Source organism: Hylobates moloch, unplaced genomic scaffold, assembly GCF_009828535.3.
Source record: "Hylobates moloch isolate HMO894 unplaced genomic scaffold, HMol_V3 SCAFFOLD_5, whole genome shotgun sequence".
NCBI classification, from domain to species: Eukaryota; Metazoa; Chordata; class Mammalia; order Primates; family Hylobatidae; genus Hylobates; species Hylobates moloch.
Genome location: NW_026652280.1, coordinates 33,755,949 through 33,777,543, shown reverse-complemented (window position 1 = coordinate 33,777,543; position 21,595 = coordinate 33,755,949).

The following is a 21,595-nucleotide window of genomic DNA, read 5'->3' as shown; positions in this document are numbered from 1 at the left end:
TTGCACTCAGCAAGGCCTTCAAACCCCATGTCTTCTTGCATCCCCTTGTTAGAGCATAAGCTTCCCTGAGAGAAAGGACCAATATTTATCTTTGTGTCTCATAGTGTCTAGCAGAGGATGCTGCACTGACAGAAACTGAACAAATTTGGCCACATAAAAATAAGCAGCCATTATGCTACATGATGGCAGGTCAGATTTTCCAATCATGTAGCTGACAAGATGCTCAGCAAAAGACCTCCCACACAGCACAACTAAAAATGTTGGATTTTTAAAAGATGCTTATGAGCCAGTGGGAAAGGAAGAGAATTCCACAGAGGCTAGAAAGATTTAAAAAATGCAAGTCCACCAGGCGCAGTGGCTCACGCCTGTAATCCCAGCATTTTGCGAGGCCGAGGCGAGCGGATCACGAGGTCAGGAGATCGAGACCGTCCTGGCTAATATGGTGAAACCCCGACTCTACTAAAAATACAAAAAATTAGCCGGGTGTGGGGGCGGGTGCCTGTAGTCCCAGCTACTCGGGAGGCTGAGGCAGGAGAATGTCGTGAACCCAGGAGGCGGAACTTGCAGTGAGCCGTGATTGTGCCACTGCACTGCAGCCTGGGTGACAGAGCAAGACTCCGTCTCAAAAAAAAAAAAAAAAAAAAATGCAAATCCAGGCCGGGCGTGGTGGCTCACGCCTGTAATCCCAGCACTTTGGGAGGCCGAGGCGGGCAGATCACGAGGTCAGGAGATCGAGACCATCCTGGCTAACATGGTGAAATCCAGTCTCTACTAAAAATACAAAACATTAGCCGGGCGTGGTGGTAGGTGCCTGTGGTCACAGCTGCTCGGGAGGCTGAGGCAGGAGAATGGCATGAACCCGGGAGGTGGAGCTTGCAGTGAGCCGAGATCACGCCACTGCACTCCAGCCTGGGCAACAGAGCGAGACTTCGTCTCAAAAAAGAAAAAAAAAAAGAAAGATGCAAATCCAGTAGGTTAAGAACACACTAAAAGTCAAGAGCATGACACACACCTGTAGTCCCAGATACTGAAGAGGCTAAGGTGGGAGGATGGCTTGAGCTCAGGAGATAGAAGCTGGAGTGAACAATGATCACACCTGTGAATAGCTACCGCACACCAGCCTGGGTACAAACATAGACTTGCAAGACATGGCCTGTATGAGAAGAAAAAGACTTCACGAAAGCAGCGAAAGAAGCACAAGAATGGAATGAAGAAAGCCAGGGACACTGCAAAGGCCAATATTGGTGCTGGCAAAAAGCCAAAGGAGTAAAGATGCTACAGTGACATCATCTGCAGACATCGTGTGGATTTTTCATGAGCAGATTAATAAACTAAAAGCTCTCATGTGAAAAATAAAAAAAAATTAAAATTTTTAAAGCAGTAATTCAATTCAGCAAAAAGAGAATAAGCTAATATATGGTGGTGGTACTGCTGCTGCTGCAACTATCTGGAAGAAAATAAAAATGAACACATATGTCTTATACTATATGTTTTTGACCCCACTTGAATTAAAAGGTTGACTATTAAAAGTAAATATGGTAGAGGCTGGCTAGCTCCTGACGAATCCTTTTCCTCTTTCTGAGCACTGAGAAAGACATTTTCCAGCCTCTTTTCCAGTTTGGTTGAGACCATGGGGCTGGGTTCCATGCAATGGAATACAGGAGGAAGTAACAGAGAACACAAAAGATCCCTTGAGTAGGTGTCCTCTCTCTTGCTCCGTCTTCCTCTTCTGAAGTGACTGTGGGAGTCACATGTTGAAGATCCATCACAAATGGAAGGGATCGGGATCCCCAACTCATTGCTCGGGATTGACTGTCCCACACTTGATAAGACTGACTGAAAACTAAGCCTCTCCTGTGCTGGCTACTGAGGCTTTGGAGTTGCTTGTTACCTTAAGTAGCACTCATTCCTGTATTACAGAAATGCAATAAAAATCTCACAAAGAGAATCTAGTAGACAATATGTTATTGGCTGAGTGTTTGTGTACCACCTCCAAATTCATATGTTAAAGCACCAACCCCAAGTGTAATGGCAGAAGGAGATGGGGCCTTTGAGAGGTGATTAGGGTCAGATGAGGCCACGAGGGTGAGGCCTTCATGATTAGATTAATGTCTTTATAAGAAGTGGAAGACATACCAGAGCATTCCTGAGCTCTCTCACTCACTCACTTTCTCCCTCTTTCTCTCTCTCTTCCTTTGTCTCCGCTATGTGAGGACACAGCAAGAAGGTGGCCATCTGCAAACCAAGAAGAGAGCCCTCACTAGAAACTGAAATTGCCAGCACCTTAATCTTGGACATCCCAGCCTCCAGAATGGTGAGAAATAAATTTCTAATGTTTAACCCACCCAGTCTGTAGTGTTTTGTAATGACAAACCAAGCAGACTAATACGTGATGTATATGAAATAGCAGAGAAGGTCTTCATAACCAATACTGAGAACTAGAAGCTATTTTTTAAAAAAAGATAGGAAAGAAAAAAAAGATGGGCATATTTTGACCATTAAAAATTACAAAGAAAACAAGAAACTTTTGTACAGTAAAAGATTCCATAAACAAACTACACTTGTCCCTTAGTCTACGCAGGGGATTGGTTTCAGGACCCCCTCTTATACCAAAAGTAAGTCCTGCAGAACTGGCGTATATGAAAAGTTGGCCCTTCGTATATGGAATTTTTGCATCCCATAAGTACTGTATTTTCAATCCCCTTTTGGTTGAAAAAAATCTACATATAAGTGGACCCATGCTGTTAAAACCCATGTTATTCAAGGGTCAACTTTACAGTAATGCAGTTGCCCAAAGGAAAATATTTATAATACAGATGATATAAAGTTAGTTCTTAAAACATGCAAACAGCTCTTACAAGTGTGACAAGAAAAAGACAATCATCACAAAGAAAAGTGGACAAATCAAACTATTTAAAAACTCACAGAGGAGCAAACCCAAAAAGCCGGCAAACATGCTCAAATTCACTCGCTGACATGGAAATAAATGTTACATAGTTACAAAACATCACCGTATGCCCTTCCGATGAGAAAATTAAAACTTAAAACTCCTATTGCTGGTGTGGATGTAGAGAAATACGTGGTATTTTCCTCTATTATAGTGGAAATGTGACATATTAGAATCATTTTAGATAGCCAACTGGGGCTTTCACTAAAATTAAAACTGTATGGCCAGGCATGGTTACTCACACCTGTAATCCCAGCACTTAGGGAGGTCAAGGTGGGTGGGTCACCTGAGATCAAGAGTTTGAGAACAGCCTGGCCAACATGGTGAAAACCCATCTCTACTAAAAATACAAAAATTAGCAGGGCGTGGTGGCAGGCACCTGTAATCCCAGCTACTTGAGAGGCTGAGGCAGGAGAATTGCTTAAACCCCAGAGGCAGAGGTTGCAGTGAGCCAAGATTGCGCCACTGCATTCTAGCTTGGGTGACAGAGCAAGACTCCATCTCAAAAAAACAAACAAACAAAACAAAACAAAACAAAAACTGTATGCCCTTTGGCCTAACAATTCCACTTCTGGGAATCCATCTTATAAAAATAAAATTGCCAGTACACAAGGATAAATGTGTGAGGGTGTTTCTTACAGGATTGTTCATAGTGGGGGAAAATGAAAACAAATGAAATTACCATTAATAGAGACATAGCTAAATAAATGTGGGTATACCCACACCATGGAATATTATGCCATTATTTAAAAGAATGAATAAGACATAAAAAATGGCTTAAAGAAGTCTTCAGCAAACATCGTTGAGTAAGAAAAGCAAATCACAGTCAAATGTTCATAACTCGATCCATTTTAATAAGTTAATCACCTCAAAATGCTGTATATGTAAATGTTTGTATGTACACATATATGCATGTATTATATGCATACATATCTATTACATATATACACACGTATATGGCATGAAGAAATATGGCAGAGTGAATAGTTGTAAACATGGTTTACCTGAGGTTGGGGGCAAGATGATGACGTGGAAGGAGTGAAACTGCCATTGCGGAATTATAGCTGAGACAATGAAAGAGATCTGACCTAACCAACCCCATCTTGCTTCTCACCTCCAAACTCTCCTTGTTCATTCCTGGGCGTAGGCTGACCTAACTCTGGGAGGAAGTTAGTTTATAGTTTAAAGTTTAAAACAAAGACGGTAACAGCCCTTTCCCAGAACAAACCCCCTTCTTGCCTGGGGGCTAGACTGCCTTTGTAGGACTAACAAATTAGCTACAAGATTAGAAATTATGGTTTAGCCACAATGAGATACCATCTCATGCCAGTTAGAATGGCGATCATTAAAAAGCCAGGAAACAACAGATGCTGGAGAGGATGTGGATTTACACCCCACTGTTGGTGGGGGTGTAAATTAGTTCAACCACTGTGAAAGACAGTGTGGCGATTCCTCAAGGATCTAGAACTAGAAATACCATTTGACCTAGTGATCCCATTACTGGGTATACACCCAAAGGATTATAAATCATGCTACTATAAAGACACATGCACATGTATGTTTATTGCGGCACCATTCACAGTAGCAAAGGCTTGGAACCAACCCAAATGTCCACCAATGATAGACTGGATAAAGAAAATGTGGCACACATACACCATGGAATACTATGCAGCCATAAAAAAGATTGAGTTCATGTCCTTTGCAGGGACATGGATGAAGCTGGAAACCATCATTCTCAGCAAACTATCACAAGCACAGAAAACCAAACATCGCATGTTCTCACTCATAGGTGGGAATTGAACACTGAGATCACTTGGACACAGGGCGGGGAACATCACACACCAGGGCTTGTGGGGTAGTGGGGAACTGGGGGAGGGATAGCATTAGGAGAAACACCTAATGCAAATAACAAGTTGATGGGTGCAGCAAACCGACATGGCACATGTATACCTATGTAACAAACCTGCATGTTGTGCACATGTACCCTAGAAGTTAAAGTATAATAAAAAATTTAAAAAGAAAGAAATTATGGTTTAGGAGCCATGACGATGGAGGCTGCAAGATTCTGACCCTCCCTAAACTGCTCCCAAGATCAGTACCTGACATATCTTGCAGACACTGCACTTGACGGATCAGCTGGCACCACCTGGATCGATAAACTGGTTCATCTCATCTTGTGGCCCCCACCCAGGAACTGACTCAGTACAAGAGGACAGCTTCGACTTCCCATGATTTCATCTCCAACCCAACCAATCAGCACTCTCGACTCACAGGACTTCCCCCACCCACCAAATTATCCTTAAAAACTCTGATTCCCAAATGTTTGGGGAGAGTGATTTGAGTAATAATAAAACTCCAATCTCCTCCACAGCCTGCTTTCTGTGTGAATTACTCTTTCTCTATTGCAATTCCCCTGTCTTGGTAAGTCAGCTCTGTCTAGGCAGCAGGCAAGACACAGCCCAGCTGTTACAGGAGGAATGGAACCACTGGGCAGTTACAGGAGGAAGGGAAAAAAAGGAGGAATAAAGAGCAAATCAAAAAACAATAAAGGGGGAGAAATTGCACACAGATGAGTATATATACAATCATATTTTTGCAGCTATTAAATTTGTGTTTGCAGGAGGTTAGATATCCAAGGATATTAAGTTGAAAGTGTCTTGTTTTTCAGAGCAGTAGAGCAGCTGCACTATCTCAATTCAAGGAAACCCAGTCCTGAGGGCCCTGCAGCCTAGACCAGGTAATTGGGACAGAAATTTTGGAAAGGTTTGGAAAGTCTCTGCCTACATCAGAAGCATAACAAGACCTATCCTTCCAGTGGCACAGCCTTGAGCCGCCACCTGTTGGCCTCCATCTCTGTAGCAGGTGACCCAAATGTTAGGGCCAAAACCACAACAGAAACCAAAATCCAGAAAACCTCACCAGGTCCCGCTTCCCCTGACTCACAAATGACTCTCAAACTCTTGGAAATTCAACCCTCAGCATTCAGCCACAAGTCCTTGCCTCTCCTTTTTTTTCTTTTATTATTATTATACTTTAAGTTTTAGGGTACATGTGCACAACGTGCAGGTTTGTTACATGTGTATACATGTGCCATGTTGGTGTGCTGCACCCATTAACTCATCATTTAGCATTAGGTATATCTCCTAATGCTATCCCTCCCCCCTCCTCCCACCCCACAACAGTCCCCGGTGTGTGATGTTCCCCTTCCTGTGTCCATGTTTTCTCATTGTTCAATTCCCACCTATGAGTGAGAACATGCGGTGTTTGGTTTTTTGTCCTTGCGATAGTTTGCTGAGAATGATGGTTTCCAGTTTCATCCATGTCCCTACAAAGGACATGAACTCATCATTTTTTATGGCTGCATAGTATTCCATGGTGTGTATGTGCCAGATTTTCTTAATCCAGTCTATCGTTGTTGGATTTCAAGCCCTGTAGTGCGTGGCAAGAGCACAGGTCTTAGGAGCCAGCCAACAACTTTGACTCTCACCACCTGTGTGCCCTTGGGCAAGTTCCTATCTCTGAGCCTTTGCTTCTTCATCTATACAACTAGAATGGGGAATGGTGCAATCTATCAGGGTTGCATTACTCATGCAAAGATTACTCATGTAAAACACTCAGAACGAAGTTGAAATTTACTACAGATTTGTTGATTCTCTCATGATTGTTAATTGTGTCATTGTTTTGGGGACAGGCTCAGGAGACTGGGCCTGATGGGAGGTCAGGGAGATGTGTGACTTTCCTTGTGATCACAGCAATAGAAGGGTTTTTCCAGCTTGCAAATGACCTCTCAAAATAACCTGAATTTCCACCCAGGGCTGGTGGGAATGTGAGCTGATATAAACTTCGGGGAAATAATGAGGTGGAAGATAATAACTGGCTTAAGAACGTAAAGGGCAGAGGAGTGGAGGTTGAGACTCAGTGTCCTAGGATTAAGGGAAACCTGTCCTGGTCATCCCACTCCTGGAAATCTGTCCTAAAGGACTTGTACACCAAAATGTTCATTTCAGATTTACTTATAGTAACTTAAAAATAGAGTTGGAAACAACTCAAATATGCAAAAAGTAAGCAAATTTGTTAAGCAAAATAAGCATGTACTTTTAGCAGGTTGTCATGCAGCCATTGAAAATGATGCTTACAGAGTTTTAATGTCATGGGAAAATTCTATTGAAATGGAGTTAAGTTTTTAAAACAGTATAAATAGGATAGCTGAACGTGTGGTGCATACCTGTAATCTCAGCTACTCAGGAGCCTGAGGCAGGAGGATCCTGGAGTTCAAGACCAGCCTTGGCAACAGATTAAGACCCTCTCTCACAAAGATAAAAAAAAAAAAAGTAGTATACACTATTTTATCTCAGGTATAAAAGAAAAAGTAGATGAAAAATACAGTGGATAGTAAGTTCATAGACAGTTTTCATCAACCTCTTTATCATTTTCTCAGATTTCTACAATGGGCATGCAGCACCATGATGGCTGGGGAGGAAAAAGCTAAAAATCAAAAAGTCAAAAATTAAAACAAAAGCTGGTTTTGTTGATCGATAACTGCACATTTTTGGTTGGAGGTGGCAGCTCTTGACGAATTTGCAGCCCTCACACTCTCAATATTGGAGCTTCTTCCTCCCATGCTGTCTTCTCTGACTGGATAAAGCTGTGTCCCTCAGCTAGGCCACCCAGGGGAATCACATGATGACCCTGAACATTCCATTCCGTCAGGCTATGCACAAGACTGGCTGCATCTGAGATCAAATGATGCTCAAAGGAAGTTCAGACTCAGCACTCCAGTTAGGGCAAGCCTCTTAGAAGGTGGGTGTCTTGATACCTGTTTGGAAGGAGGGAACACTGGTTGTAGGAAATTCAGGTGAGCATTTTTAAAAGAGGTGGTGTATAGACTCCAAAGCATCCTCCTCCTACTTTCTTAAGTTTTTTTGTTTTGTGTGTTTGGGTTTTTGTGTTTTGAATGGGGGGTTGTTTTTCAGTTTTTTTGAGATGGAGTCTCGCTTTGTCACCCAGGCTGGAGTGCAGTGGTACGATCTTGGCTCACTGCAACCTCTGCCTCCCGGGTTCAAGCAGTTCTCCTGCCTTAGCCTCCGGAGTAGCTGGGATTACAGGTGTGTGCTACCACACCTGGTTAATTTTTGTATTTTTAGTAGAGACAAGGTTTCACTACGTTGGCCAGGCTGTTCTTGAACTCCTGACCTCAAGTGATCTGCCCGCTTCAGCCTCCCAAAGTGCAAGGATTACAGGCGTGAGCCACCACATCCCGCTCTGTGTGTGTGTTTTTTGAGACAGGGTCTCACTATGTTGTCCAGGCTGGTCTCGAACTCCTGAGCTCAATCAATCCTCCTCTCTTGGCCTTCCCAGTAATTGGCTTTTAAACATTTGATGGAGGGTGCTGGTGGGCAAAACTCAACAGTTATGAAACAGGAAACCAGCAGGAAAAGGACCTGCCCAAACTTGGAGGAGGAGGTGGTGCCAGGGAGGAAGGGATGGCACTGAGCTCAGTCTGCAACCTAGAATTTGTGACAATTGCACGACACACCCTCTTATTCCTGTGAGTTTTATTCATTCCCCTCCCTCCCTTCCATTCCTTTCCCAGCCTTTAATCCCCCTGTTCCTTCCCTTCTCCTACTCCCTTAATCACTTAGAGTCCCACTCCCAGGAGGAAGGGGTACAGGAAAGTGTATTTCTCCTCCCAAAGGTCACTGTGTGCAGCTGAAGCCACTTAGTCCACAGGAAGGAAGGTCAGCTGGTAGGAGTTCAGATGGCAGCTACAGCCACCAGGGGATGGCTTTGGCATCCACCCCCTTCAGGTCTCTCCCAGGAGGCAGGAGCAGTGCCCACCCTAGGGAGGGCTGAGCTTTATCACACTCTCTGAGGGCTGTCTGGGTCCTGCCTCATCAGCTCTGATGGCGGAAGGGTTGACAGGGGGCAGCAAGGATGATTTTGTCCTGTGGCACCTCACCCTGCAGTGTCCACTCCCTCCTACCCCCAGCCCTTCCTGCCTTGTCTCCTGTTCCTTGTGATCCTCCCTCGGTGGAGTGCTGATGTGATGGAGTGGCCCTTCCTTGGAGACTCCCCACAACAATCCAAGTCCCCAACACTCTCCAGTCAGGGAAGACTGAAGCTACAACAAGTGCTGGCACTGATCTTTATGACTCTGGTCCAGGCTAGGCACAGTGGCTCATGTCTGTAATCCTAGCACTTTGAGAGGCCGAGGCAGGTGGATCATTTGAGGTCAGGAGTTCAAGACCAGCCTGGCCAACATGGCAAAACCCCATCTCTAATAAAATACAAAAATTAGCCGGGCATGATGGCATGCACCTGTTGTCCCAGCTATTCAGGTGGCTGAAGCAGGAGATTCTCCTGAACCTGGGAGGCAGAGATTGCAGTGAGCTGAGACCACATCACTGCACTCTAGCCTGGGTGACAGAGCAAGACTCCATTTAAAAAAAAAAAAAAAAAAAGTCTCTGGTCCTTTCCAGCTACAGCCAAACATCCAAACCCATCCCAGTGCCCAGAGAAGGGAGGAGGTGGGGACTAAGCCCAGCAGGGCCCAATTGTGCCCAATACCTTTCCCCACACTGTTCTACTGCCTCTCCTCACCTTCCACCCCACCCTCACTCTGCATGGCTGAATGACTTCACACTTGATCTTAGCCAAAAGGCCGAGAAGCGATATGGCTGAATGACTTAATTCAAATTGCATTTATTTGCTGATTTCTAATCACATCCTAGGATCTCATGCTCTCTTGATGGTAAATAAAAGTGAACAGAAAATGTGTTCTAATGACCTGGTAAATCAAGTTTATACCTTTCCCAAATCAGGGTCAATTTGCTATAAATCTAGTCAAGTCAGAACCAAGCATTAGTAGGTGGCCTGACCACATGGCCACTTCCCCCAGTCTCTTAAGGCATAGTGAGTCACTCACAGAGGCCAGCTTAGCCCTTCATGAGTCAGTATCTCCTATTTGTGTACAGAGTCATTACTTTCTCTATAGGAAAAAAAGGAGGTGGTGGTGGGGGTGCTTGTCTATAGATGGACTGGGCATTGTAATTTGAAAAGCATTGAGAAAAGTCCCTATCTCCAAAGACATTATCAGCCTTACATAATATCTGAAAACCTATCATTTGAGACATTTCTCAGAGCAATGATCCTTTATAGAATATAGGATGAGGCCAGAAGAGCCATTTTACTAAGTGACAGTCAGTATAACTCAGTGGCTAGGAATCAGGATCTGGATCGAGTTCCACTTCTGGTATGGCTGAGTAAATGTTTACTGTACTGAGCTTCCTGCCAATAATAACTATAAACTCAGGGGTTGGGAGAGGACAAAATCTATCTGAAGGCCCTGGAGAGTATACAACAGCAAGCAGGCTCCAGAGGGAAGTTAACACTTGGAAGAAACGGTTAGTAGGAGTTTGTTCTCCTGTTTTTACCACTTTTGGCCTGAGGGTCAGCTGCAGTCACTGTCCTGAGGGGCAACTAAAACTGAGAAGAAACTCACCATCTTTCTGGCCTGAAGAACTGGCAGACAGAGTTTGAGGGCAACCCCAGCTGCTAGAAAGTGAGGGAGAATCCTCAAAAGGAGAGAGAGCCAGAGAAAGAAAATTCCAAATTCCATGATAAAGTCTGCCCCAATTTTTGCCTGACCCCCAAACACCCATGTACAGGAGAGATTGTAAGCACCCTATCTAAGGGTGAAAGAACAGAAAACAGATATGAGGGCCCACTCAAAAAAAAAACAGAATTTGCAGTTTGAACCCTACCAAGTTAATTTCTCATTAAAACAAAAAATTCAAAACTCTTTGAAAGAATACAACTGAATCCAGTCTCCACAATATGACATTCACAATGTCCAGAGTACAATCCAAAATTTCTTGACATATTGAGAGACAGGAAAATGTGATGTATTCTCAAGAGTAAATATAATAGGCAAAAGTCAAGCTCAGGATGACACAGATATTGAAATTAATAGAAATTTATTTTAAAATGGCAATTCTTACTATACTAAATGACATAAGGAAAAATGTGCTTATAATGATTAAAACATAGTATCATCACATAAATAGAGATGCCTAAAAGTACAATCAAATGGAAATTCTATAACTAAAAAATACAATATCTAATTTTAAAAAATTAACTGGATGGGGCTTAACAAAATTTTTTAAAACAGATGAAAGAGTAGGTGAATCTAAAGAGAGATCAACAGAAAATATCCAATCTGAAAGACAGAGATAAAAATGATAGTACCTGAAGGATGGTATTGAAAGGTCTAACATATGTACAATTGAACTCCTAGAAGAACAGAAGAAATGGGGTAGAAAAAAATTATTTGAATAAATAATGGCCAAAAAGTCCCCACATTTGGCAAAAGACACAAATTTACAAATCTAAGAAGCTCAGCAAATCCCAATCAAGTTAAATAAAAGAAAACCATGCTTAGGCAAATTAGAGTCAAATGAATGATAAAGTGTCAAAAGCATGCAGAGAAAAAAAGCACATTACACAGAGGAGGATAATGAGTCAAATGACTGCTGATTTCTTATCTCAGAAACAATGGAGGCCAACACAGTGAACCAACATTCTCAAAGCACTAAAAGCAATATCTATCAAATATGAAAGCAGAATAAAGACTTTCCAAATAAAAGAAAACTAAGAGAATTTATCACTAGCAGACCTTTATTATAAGAAATGCTAAAGAAAGTTCTTTATCTGAAGATAAATGATATCAAATGAAAATATGGATCTTTAGAAAGACGCGAAGAACATCAAAACTAGCAAACAGAAAAGACTGCTTTTCCAGTCTAATTCCTTTCCAATATATAACACTATTCAAGGCAAAAATTATGACCTTGCACTGTAGGATGTGTAATGTATATAAATGTCATATGGTAATCATAACACAAAGGAAATGCTGGGGGCAGGTATAAGAGGACCTATAGATTGCAAGGTTTGTATATTTTATGCAAAGTGGGACAATGTAAACTCAAATCAGATTATAAAAAGTTAAGAATGTATATCATGATTCTTAGAGCGGACACTGGGTAAAACATACAATAATATATAGAAAAAACATTATTATGTAAATTAAACTGGAATTCTAAAACATGTCCAAATAATAATTTTTAAAAGTCACTAAATGCAATATGGTACCCTAGATTGGCTCCTGGAACAGGAAAAAAGGGTTATTTGTGAAGAAACAAAGAAATCTGAATAAAGTCTTGCACTTAATTAATAGTAGTGTACTAATGTTAGTTTCTTAGTTGTGACAAATGTACCGTGATAATGTAAGATGTTAACTTCAGCAGAAACTGGGTAAGAGGTATACAGGAACTCCCTGTACTATTTTTGCAACTTTTATGTAAATCTAAAATTTAAACACAATAAAGCATTTCTTCTGTAAAAAAAAAAAAAAAAAAAAAGGACAAGAAAGAAGGAACAGAAGAACAAAAATCAGAGGGGCAAAAAAGAAAACAAATAAAATCGTGTATCAAAATATAATCATAATAATATTAAAAGTTAATTGGCAAACATTTCCAATTAGCTAAAAAAAAGAAATAGCAGAGCTTGTTGTAATGGCTTAAAAACAAAAGTAAGATTTAAAGATATGCTGTGAATGGGACCCACTTTGAAATAATTATACAGATAGATTGAAAGTAAATAGATGCAAAACTATATGCAATGCCATGCCAGAAAAAGCCAGATCATTCAAGACAGAAGTATTAGCAAAGATTAGGAGGGATATTTCACAATGATTAAAATGTCATTGGGAAAACATAACAGTCTTGTATGTGCATGTCCCTAACAACAGAGCTTTAAAATATATGAAACAAAAATTGATAGAACTAAAGGAAGAAACAGACAATTCTACAACCATAGATTTTTGTAGAGTTTTGAAGATTTTAGCATCCTTCTCTCTGCATTTGATAGAAAAATTAAGATAAAAATTCAGGAAACATAGGTGATCTGAATAATGCTACCAACTACCTTTTTTATTTATAAAATGGAAATAGAAATAAATTCACTGTTTGAAATTGGTATAAGGATTAAACAAGCAAATAGTTTAGCCCAGTCTGGGCACATTGTAAATCCACTATACTTATTGGTTATTATTAGCTACTTATCTGGGAAGGGAAAATTTTTGAGCTCAATAGTATCCCATTGCCAGGGATTAATTTGCCAAATTAGCTAGTTTGGGTGTAGTGAAGAGCAGATACTTCAAGAGCTGAATATAAAGGAAAACTATTTTTACCATAAATTAATATATTCAGATAACAGAAAAATGAAAACAGTGTAAAAGAATATAAAGATAAGGGGATCATGGTGGGTGGGAGGCAGGACTAGATTGCAGTTCTGACTCGGACGGACAGAGCAGCATGTGGAGGCTTGCATCATGAATTTTTGCTCCAGAATGACTGCAGGAATAAATCAGGAAACTTCACAGGACCCACAGACCCTCTGAAGGAAGCAGACTGCCCAGGAGACACACCAAATACTGTGAGTGCCCAAACTGTACAAGTGGGAAAGGGACATTGTCTGCCCCTGAACACACCTCCCCCCCACACCCCAACTGGGGAAACTGAAGGTCTAGAATACAGGAGAAGACTAATACAGGAGAAGACTCTGACCTTACCTGGAGCTGAGTCAATTTAGAGAGCCTAGCAAAATACAGGGGCAGAGGAAGCAGTGAGGAAAGACCTGTGAGCTCGCTGGGTCCCCTAGCAAACCATTTCTGCCTGGCCTCACAGGGATCCTTCAGAAGGGCGGCCAGAGGCACTGGGAAAAGGCCACAGGGAGAAGGAAATCTTCAGCTGAACTTTGAAACAATTTGAACTGGTGGAGAACTCTCCTGGTCAGAACTCAGGGGAGGGCATGAATCTGGTGTACAGACTCCACAGGCGGGGGAAGAAGGAAAGACATACTTGCTACTGCAGCTGGGAGGTGGGTATCCTTGAGCAAGTTCTCAGCCCTGCTTGCCCATTGCCTGGAAACAGACTCAGTGCTGTTGGCGGGTGGGAGGCAGGGGGCACAGTGAAAGTGAGACCAGCCCTTCGGACTATGTGGGAGCTGGGTGAGACCTGTAACTGCTGGCTTTCTCCCACTGCTCTGACAACCTGCAGGACACAGTAAAGACATTTATAATCCTTGTAGGAACATATCTCCATTGACCTGGGAGCCTCATCCCCATCCCCCACAGCAGATGCAGCAAGACCTGCCCAAGGAGAGTCTGTGCTTAGACATGCCTAGCCCTGCCCCCACACATTGGTCCTTCCCTACCCACCCTGGTAATTGAAGACAAAAGGCATATACTCTTGGGAGTTCTAGGGCCCTGCCCACCACCTATTCTTCCCCATACTACTGCAGCTGATGCTCTCTGGAAAGCGCCACCTCCTGGCAGGAGGCCAACCAGCACAAAAATACTGCATTAAACCACCAAAGCTAAGAACCCTCACAGAGTCCATTTCACCTCCCTGCCACCTCCACCAGAACAGGTGCTGGTATCCACAGCTGAGAGACCCACAGACGGTTCACATCACAGGACTCTGTGCAGAAAACTCCCAATACCAGCGCAGAGCCTGGTAAACTTACTGGGTCTCAAGGTCCTAAAGAGAGAAAACAATCACTACAGCTTGACTCTCAGGAAGCCACATCCATAGGAAAAGGGGGAGAGTTCTACATCAAGGGAACAACCTGTGGGACAAAAAAAATCTGAACAACAGCCTTCAGCCGTAGACCTTCCCTCTGACAGAACCTACCCAAATGAGAAGGAACCAGAAAACCAACTCTGGTAATATGGCAAAACAAGGTTAATACCTCCAAAAAAAATCACACTAGCTCACCAGCCATGGATTCAAACCAAGAAGAAATCCCTGATTTACCAGAAAAAGAATTCAGGAGGTTAGTTATTAAGCTAATTAAGGAGGCACCAGAGAAAGGCAAAGCCCAATGTAAGGAAATCAAAAAATGATACAAGAAGTGAAGGGAGAAATAGGCAATGAAATAGATAACATAAATAAAAAAAATAGAAACTTCAGGAAACAATGGACACACTTATAGAAATGCAAAATGCTCTGGAAAGTCTCAACAATAGAATCGAACAAGTAGAAGAAAGAAATTCAGAGCTTGAAGACAAGGTCTTCAAATTAACCCAATATAACAAAGACAAAGAAAAAAGATAAGAAAATATGAACAAAGCCTCCAAGCAGTCTGGGATTATGTTAAATGACCAAACCTAGAATAATCAGTGTTCCTGAGGAAGAACAGACATTTGAAAGTTTGGAAAACCTATTTGGGGGAATAATCAAGGAAAATTTCCCCAGACTTGCTAGAGATCTAGACATCCAAATACAAGACACACAAATAACACCTGGGAAATTCATCACAAAAAGATCATACCTATGCACATTGTCGTCAGGTTATCTAAAGTTAAGACAAAGGAAAGAATCTTAAGAGCTGTGAGACAAAGGCACTAGGTAACCTATAAAGGAAAACCGATCAGATTAACAGCAGATTTCTCAGCAGAAACCCTATAAGCTAGAAGGGATTGGGGGCCTATCTTCAGCCTCCTCAAACAAAACAATTATCAACCAACAATTTAGTATCCAGTGAAACTAAGCTTCATATACAAAGAAAAGATAGTATTTTTCAAACAAACAAATGCTGAGAGAATTTGCCATTACCAAGCCACCACTACAAGAACTGCTAAAAGAAGTTCTAAATCTTGAAACAAATCTTGGAAACATATCAAAACATATTTTGATATTTAAAGCATAAATATCACAGGACCTATAAAACAAAAATACAATTTAAAAAATAAAAACAAAAAACCCAGGTATAGAGGCAACAAATAGCAGATGAATGGAATGGTACCTCATATGTCAATACTACCATTGAGTGTAAATGGCCTAAATGCTCCACTTAAAAGACACAGAATTGCAGAGTGGATAAGAATTCACCAACCACTACCTGCTGCCTTCAGGAGGCTCACCTAACACATAAGGACTCACATAAACTTAAGGTAAAGGGGTGGAAAAAGACATTTCATGCAAATTGACACCAAAAGTGAGCAGGAGTAGCTATTCTTACATCAGACAAAGCAAACTTTAAAGTGACAGCAGTTAAAAAAGACAGAAGGACATTATTTAATGATAAAAGGCCTCGTCCAACAGGAAAATATCACAATCCTAAATATATATGCATCTAACATTGGAGCTCCCAAATTTATAAAACAATTACTAGACCTAAAAAGTGAGATAGACAACAACACAATAATAGTGGGGGACTTCAATACTACACCGACAGCATTAGAGAGGTCATCAAGGCAGAAAGTCAACAACAACAAAAAAATGGAATTAAACTATACCCTAGAACAAATGGAATTTACAGATACACACAGAACATTCCATCTAACAACTGCAGACTATACATTCTATTCAACAGCACATGGAACTTTCTCCAAGACAGACCATATGACAGGCTACAAAATGAGCCTCAATAAAGTTAAGGAAATGGAAATTATATCAAGCATTCTCTCAGACCACAGTGGAATAAAACTGGAAATCAACTCCAAAAGGAACCTTCAAAACCATGCAAATACATGGAAATTAAATAACCTGTTCCTGAATGATCATTGGGTCAGAAATGAAATCAAGATGAAAATTTAAAAATTCTTCGAACTAAACGACAATAGTGACACAACTTATCAAAACCTCTGGGATACAGCAAAGGTGGTGCTAAGAGGAAAGTTCATAGCCCTAAATGCCTACATCAAAAAGTCTGACAGAGCACAAACAGATAATCTAAGGTCACACCTCAAGGAACTAAAGAAACAAGAACAAACCAAACCCAAACCCAACAGAAGAAAGGAAATAACCAAGATTAGAGCAGAACCAAATGAAATTGAAACAAAAAAATACATCAGATAAATGAAACAAAAGCCTGGTTCTTTAAAAAGATAAATAAAATTAATAGACCATTAGCAAAATTAACCAAGAAAAGGAGAAAATCCAAATAAGCTCAATAAGAAATGAAATGGGAGATATTATAACTGAAACCACAGAAATACAAAAGATTATTCAAGGATACTATGAACATCTTTATGTGCATAAACTAGAAAACCTAGAAGAGATGGATAAATTCTTAGAAAGATACAACTCTCCTAGCTTAAATCAGGAAGAATTAGACACCCTGAACAGACCAATATCAAGCAGTGAGATAGGAAAAAGGCCAGGACCAGACGGATTCACAGCAGAATTCTACCAGACATTCAAAAAAGAATTGGTACCAATCCTATTGACACTATTCCACAAGATGGAGAAAGAAGGAACCCTTCCTAAATCATTCTATGAAGCCAGCATCACCCTAATACCACAACCAGGAAAGGACAAAACCAAAAAAGAAAACTACAGACCAATATCCCCAATGAACATGGATGCTAAAATCTTTAACAAAATACTAGCTAACCAAAGCCAACAACATATCAAAAAGATAATCCGGCTGGGCTCAGTAGCTCACGCTTGTAATCCCAGCACTTTGGGAGACCCAGGTGGGTGGATCACCCAAGGTCAGGAGTCTTCAAGACTAACCTGGCCAACATGGCAAAACCCCGTCTCTACTAAAAATACAAAAATCAGCCAGGCATTGTGGCACACGCCTGTAATCCCAGCTACTAGGGAAGCTGAGGCAGGAGAATCGCTTGAACCTGGGAGGCGGAGGTTGCAGTGAGCCAAAATAGTGCCACTGCACTCCAGCCTAGGCGACAGAGTGGGATTCTCTAACAACAAAAAAAAAAAGATAATCTGCCATGATCCATGATCGAGTGGATTTCATAGCAGGGATGTAGGGATGGTTTAACATATGCAAGTCAATAAATGTGATACACCACATAAACAGAATTAAAAACAAAAATCACATAATCATCTCAATAGATGCAGAAAAAGCATTTGACAAAATCCAGCATCCCTTTATAATTAAAACTCTCAGCAATATTGGAATACAAGAGACATACCTCAATGTAATAAAGGCCATCTATGACAAGCCCACAGCCAATATAATACTGAATGGGGAAAAGTTGAAAGCATTCCCTCTGAGAACTGGAACAAGATAAGGACACCCACTCTCACCACTCCTCTTCAACATATTACTGGAAATCCTAGCCAGAGCAGTCAGACAAGAGAAAGAAATAAAGGGCATCCAAATCAGTAAGGAGGAAGTCAAACTGTCACTTTGCTGATGATATGATTGTTTACCTAGAAAACCCTAACAACTCCTCTAGAAAGCTCCTAGAACTGATAAAAGAATTCAGCAGTTTCGAATTCTACCAGAGGTACAAGGAAGAGCTGGTACCATTCCTTCTGAAATTATTCCAATCAATAGAAAAAGAGGGAATCCTCCCTAACTCGTTTTAAGAGGCCAGCATCATCCTGATACCAAAGCCTGACAGAGACACAACAAAAAAAAGAGAATTTTAGACCAATATCCCTGATGAACATTGATGCAAAAATCTTCAATAAAATACTGGCAAACCGAATCCAGCAGCACATCAAAAGCTTATCCACCATGATCAAGTGGACTTCATCCCTGGGATGCAAGGCTGGTTCAGCATATGCAAATAAATAAACGTAATCCAGCATTATAAACAGAACCAAAGACAAAAACCACATGACTATCTCAATAGATGCAGAAAAGGCCTTTGACAAAATTCAACAACGCTTCATGCTAAAAACTCTCAATAAATTGAGTATTGATGGGACATACCTCAAAATAATAAGAGCTATTTATGACAAACCCACAGCCAATATCATACTGAGTGGGCAAAAACTGGAAGCATTCCCTTTGAAAACTGGCATGAGACAGGGATGCCCTCTCTCACCACTCCTATTCAACACAGTGTTGGAAGTTCTGGCCGGGGCAATCAGGCAGGAGAAAGAAATAAAGGGTATTCAATTAGGAAAAGAGGAAGTCAAATTGTCCCTGTTTGCAGATGACATGATTGTATATCTAGAAAACCCCATCGTCTCAGCCCAAAATCTCCTTAAGCTGATAAACAACTTCAGCAAAGTCTCAGGATACAAAATCAGTGTGCAAAAATCACAAGCATTCTTATACACCAATAACAGACAAACAGAGAGCCAAATCATGAGTGAACTCCCATATTCACAATTGCTTCAAAGAGAATAAAATACCTAGGAATCCAACTTACAAGGGATATGAAGGACCTCTTCAGGGAGAACAATAAACCACTGCTCAACGAAACAAAAGAGGACAAAAACAAATGGAAGAACATTCCATGCTCATGGATAGGAAGAATCAATATCATGAAAATGGCCATACTGCCCAAGGTAATTTACAGATTCAATGCTATTCCCATCAAGCTACCAATGACTTTCTTCACAGAATTGGAAAAAACTACTTTAAAGTTCATATGGAACCAAAAAAAGGGCCTGCATTGCCAAGCCAATCCTAAGCCAAAAGAACAAAGCTGGAGGCATCATGCTACCTGACTTCAAACTATACTACAAGGGTACAGTAACCAAAACAGCATGGTACTGGTACGAAAACAGAGATATAGACCAATGGAACAGAACAGAGCCCTCAGAAATAATACCACACATCTACAACCACCTGATCTTTGACAAACCTGACAAAAATAAGCAATGGGGAAAGGATTCCCTATTTAATAAATGGTGCTGGGAAAACTGGCTAGCCATATGTAGAAAGCTGAAACTGGATCCCTTCCTTACACCTTATACAAAAATTAATTCAAGATGTAAGGCAATACCATTCAGGACATAGGCATGGGCAAGGACTTCATGTCTAAAACACCAAAAGCAATGGCAACAAAAGCCAAAATTGACAAATCAGATCTAATTAAACTAAAGAGCTTCTGCACAGCAAAAGAAACTACCATCAGAGTGAACAGGCAACCTACACAATGGGAGAAAATTTTTGCAATCTATTCATCTGACAAAGGGCTAATATCCAGAATCTACAATGAACTCAAACAAATTTACAAGAAAAAAACAAACAACCCCATCACAAAGTGGGCAAAGGAGATGAACAGACACTTCTCAAAAGAAGACATTTATGCAGCCAAAAGACACATGAAAAAATGCTCATCATCACTGGCCATCAGAGAAATGCAAATCAAAACCACAATGAGATACCATCTCACACCAGTTAGAATGGCGATCATTAAAAAGTCAGGAAACAACAGGTGCTGGAGAAATAGGAACACTTTTACACTGTTGGTGGGACTGTAAACTAGTTCAACCATTGTGGAAGTCAGTGTGGCGATTCCTCAAGGATCTAGAACTGGAAATACCATTTGACCCAGCTATCCCATTACTGGGTATATACCCAAAGGATTATAAATCATGCTGCTATAAAGACACATGCATACATATGTTTAGTGCGGCACCATTCACAATAGCAAAGACTTGGAACCAACCCAAATGTCCATCAATGATAGACTGGATTAAGAAAATGTGGCACATATACACCATGGAATACTATGCAGCCATAAAAAAGGATGAGTTCATGTCCTTTGTAGGGACATGGATGAAACTGGAAAACATCATTCTCAGCAAACTACCACAAGGACAAAAAACCAAACACTGCATGTTCTCATTCATAGGTGGGAATTGAACAATGAGAACACTTGGACACAGGAAGGGGAACATCACACACTGGGGCCTGTCCTGGGGTGGGGGGAGGAGGAGGGATAGCATTAGGAGATATACCTAATATAAATGACGAGTTAATGGGTGCAGCACACCAACATGGCACATGTATAAATATGTAACAAACCTGCACGTTGTGCACATGTACCCTAGAACTTAAAGTATAATAAAAATAAAATTATCCAATAAAATTTAAAGATTTGAAAAAAAAATCATCAATATATGTTAAAACTAGGGAGTAAAAATTTGAAATGGGAGAGGTTATCTACATAGTCTCTGAGTATCTCCCCACAGATTACTTAATAACTGTAAAGGGAGAAATTATAATTATATACCAAAAGAACCTGGAAGACATCACCTTAACCAAATAATCAAAATCAACATCACTGTTTCCTGATGCGATGCACTGAGAAGGACACATCACTTTTACAGTATTCCAGAGAGGACAGGTAACATACACTAATCATGAGGAAAGACGAGACAAACCCAATTGAAGGGCATTCTGTAAGACAACTAGCTTGTACTCTTCCAAAATGTTAATTCATGAGAGATAAAGGCTCGGGAAATGTTCTAGATTAAAGGAGACTAAAGAGACTATATAACTAAATGCAACATGCAATCAGTTTGATCTTGGATTGGATCTTGAGATAAGAAGTAAAAATTCCTCTAAAGAACACCATGGGACAGTTGGCAGATTCTGTATATGGAATGCAAATTGTGTAATAATGTATACATGTTAAATTCTGTAAATCTGATAACTATACAGTGATTATGTAAGAGAAAGTTAGACCCTGAAATATTTAGGGATAAAGAGAAAAGTGCATGATATCTGTGACTGATCAAAGAATCATAAAGTGTCAGAGGTTGAAGGGTCCCTAGAGAGTCAGTAGGCCAAACCCTGCTTTCTTGAAATGATGTGACCAAAATCTTGAGAAATTGAATTATCTGCCTAAGACCACACATCCAGCCA